General features: G+C 42.1%; 1 long non-coding RNA gene across 1 annotated transcript; it reads left to right on the plus strand.

The window, feature by feature from the left end:
* The first annotated feature begins 292 nt into the window (after positions 1–292).
* LOC124686801 lies at positions 293–2,651 on the plus strand. The gene is made up of 2 exons (XR_006997936.1): positions 293–329; positions 2,248–2,651. It is a non-coding gene; the product is annotated as an uncharacterized LOC124686801 (long non-coding RNA).
* Positions 2,652–3,494: the final 843 nt, after the last annotated feature.

Consider the following 3,494-nt stretch of genomic DNA (forward strand, 5'->3'; position numbering starts at 1 on the left):
GTCGCCGATTCCGGCGGGCATCGGCTATCCTCGGCGGCGTCGAGTTGGCTTCGGCTTCTGGACCACGCGGGCGTAAGGGGCATGGCCTCCGATCCTCCCTGGCGATTGGAGGAACGACCACCGGCCGCCGGCTGGCGGAGCCCCCGCCGCCGTCTCGCGGGCTGTTCCCTCGCGCCGCCGTATTGCCGTGGTGGACTTCGCCGCGTGGGGAGCTTGTGTTGCATTGCTTTCGGGCAGCGCGGCGTGCGCTGGCCGACAGCGGCGCTGCGCTTGCATCGGCGTCGTGGAGAGCGGGGCTGTCCCGGCACTGCCACGGGCGTAGCACCCAGGTGCGTTTCGATCTCAATGTATGCTGTGGCACTTGATTCTTTCTTTCTCCTCTATCGTGCTGCACATATTTTCAGATCTGGTGGGTGGGATCTGTAGTAAAAAAAGTATTTGTTTTATGCTAAGAAATTGGTCCCCAAAAGTCCAAATTAGATTAGCCACGGAAGCTGCAGACAACGACTGCACACGATGTTCCATGGCTCACCTGTGCATTGCTCTGAATAGAAGCTTCACTTGTTTGGCAGGCCATTGTATGCAGGTTGAGGAGCTTGAGAAATTTAGTTCCTATTCACGTGCATAGACCTGTTCAGATTTTATTTATTGATAACCGAAATATTTTACCTGTCAATTTGATCTTCACAATGATACTACTTGTTCAGTATAGGTAAAGTAAATCTATGTTTTATACAAGTACTTGCTGTTTTTACCTTGAGTATTTGATTTATGTTAGAGATGTGTGCGGCAATAACAACCTTGTTATCATTGGTCACAGCAAGATCATTGCTAGACCCAAGCAACCATGTAGAGTGGAGGTTAAAGCACCAGTATGTGTAGACCATATCGTCATAGTTTGATCTTAGCTACCACTGATTAGCTTGTCTGTGTTATTCTGGTATCTTACAGATCGACGCCCACCGTCATGAGCATGGGTGGTGATTCTGCATGTAGATGGGATTGGTGTTTCCATGATTTTAATGTACCCAGCTTTGGATTGACGAATGATGTCATCAGCTTCTCCTTGTGCATGGTGTTGCAATCCGGCAGCTCCACGCCCAGCTGCCTTTAGCTTTAAGACCATCTCCTCATACATTGCATTGGCCTGTACAGTTTTATCCACACCATTTAAAGCAAAAAATTTCTTCATGTGTACAAGCCTCAGTCTAGCTCTCTATAGTTTGTGTGTAGCTTTACAAGCCTATCAATTTTTTTCTTCCATTTGTTGAGGACAAGAAACTTATCAATTAATTGTATGCTGAATTTGGTAGTTCCGGAATAGCTAGCTCTCTCCCCACAAAAGAAAAAAAGTGGCTAGCTATTGTATAAAAGCATATTTTATACCTACTGCAGTGCTAAATTATTGTAGTCTTTTTAGGTGTTCCAGAAAAAGGAGTAGCTAGCTTCATATTTTCAATGGCTTTGGTTTTCTTCTTACATTGATACTAGGTATGCAGCTTTTCATGTAAAAAGAAAAGCAAAGCTAGGCTCACCTTCTGCATGTCGCCACGGAATAACTTCTTATCCTTCGTGGAATGTGTTGTTGATTTTGCTTCCTTCTTGTCATACATACAATAGTCACTTATTACTGAAACAAACAAAAAAAAATCCTGTTTGTGGGGTTTCTAAGCTTACAGATTGAGCATTTGTGGAAAATTCTTGAAATAAACATATTTTATGTCTACTCGTCCGTGCTTTGATTCTTCACAGAAGCATACCATCATTTTTCATTTTGGCAATAGGACAATAGCTACAAGCGAGACAATATTCTGAAACTTAGACGATTTCATGTCTATTTGGGTGGGCGGCGGATGGATTCCGCGCAAGAGAAAATCATATGTTACCCCTAATGTTATTTCTGTTTTTTCTTCAAAAGTGGGTATGTGTAGAGATAGAGTACAGTTGTCCGCACACCTAAATAGGAAGAGAGACATGTGCTGGGATGCCTCGCCGGTTTCAGCAATTTTAACGAAGGGTTCGATTTTGGGATTAATCAGTTTACTCGATTCCAATGGCTCTTTAATAAAAGATTGCTATTCATTTTTATTGGCTTAGTATTATTTGGTAGGATGAGGCTCTATGCTCTATTTTTCGTCAAGCAACTCAATATTGCCAGTGAAAACATTATTCTTGAGTTTCGTATATCGAGAATTATAGAGCATGTTCTGCTTGTGCCTAATAGTTTGTTTGCTTCTCAACATGCAGATGCTTGGGCCGTCTTAAGATTGCAGGCACATTCTTGTGGCATGTCTGTCTGTGTTATTTGGTATTGTTGAATTGTCTTCTCTATTACGAAACATGCTATCAATAGAAGCAGAAGTTGCAAATCATCTCGTTGTTTGAAGATTACGAAGCTCGAGAGAGACGAGTATTGCAAACAATTATGACAAGTACACTGAATTTCCAGAATTGAAAAGATGGTAATGGTGGATGTGCGCATGTGGACACCAAAAGCCATGCTGAGCTGCTAGCAATGCTGTGCAGACCTTGTGGCATTTGATTATTTGGGACTTCTCTGACTAAAGAGATGCCTATGTGAAAAAATTACGGAGTTGGTTCAGGAACATAATTATATGATCCTGCTATGTAATAAAGTATATTTGTACCCATTTGTCATTTGTCTTTAAAACTGAGAAATTAGATTAGAAGACCATATTGATATTTTTATTTGCATTGCATGGTATTATTGGTTCAACGGGCACGGTTCTTATGTGCAATGATCACCATGTTGATAGCTTCTTTGATTTGTGATAATGTGCACAGTTGCAATATATTTTAGGACGTTATTAGAGCACTCTTAAGTTACAATTAGACTGTGCACCTAATGCTGCAATAATCGTGGTCGGCATTAAACTTTACGTTGTTATAGAAAATCTTATGTTCAATTTGGAACATTGACTACTAATATATTTTCTCACGGGCACATCAGAACTTGTTGACTTTATTATTGTGTAATCTTTTCTATTAAATTTTGAAGTCAGCCTCAGAAATTTCTTACAGTACTGTAGCTTTATTAAGGTGTAATCTTGACTTTTATCAAATTTTTGGGTCGCCTCTGAGTTTTCTTACGTGAGTGGTTGGCCCAACTTCTTGTGATGGAGTACAAATTCAATTAGTCTACAATGTTCCTTGTGTCCGTTAGCAGATTCTCTTAGCTAGGTTTTTCTCTTACATCGATACTTTATAATAACTCATCGTACACGGCTTGGCTTGGTTTGTTTTCTTACGTCGCATGCAAGGAATCTTATGCTGCTGCAGGAACCAGGCGCGGAGCGAGCTCCAGCACGCGACGTATTTTTATGTCGCCTGGGGCGGGCGCGGGGGTGAAAACTGGTGCAGACGCGGGTCGGTGGAGCCACGACGGATACGCGCGGGTGGGCAGACCGGTGGGGAGCAGAATAATATTCTGCACCCGGGAGTCGGAGTAATATATATATATATATATATATATA

The sequence above is a fragment of the Lolium rigidum genome, chromosome 2 (assembly GCF_022539505.1).
Source record: "Lolium rigidum isolate FL_2022 chromosome 2, APGP_CSIRO_Lrig_0.1, whole genome shotgun sequence".
Classification (NCBI taxonomy): domain Eukaryota; kingdom Viridiplantae; phylum Streptophyta; class Magnoliopsida; order Poales; family Poaceae; genus Lolium; species Lolium rigidum.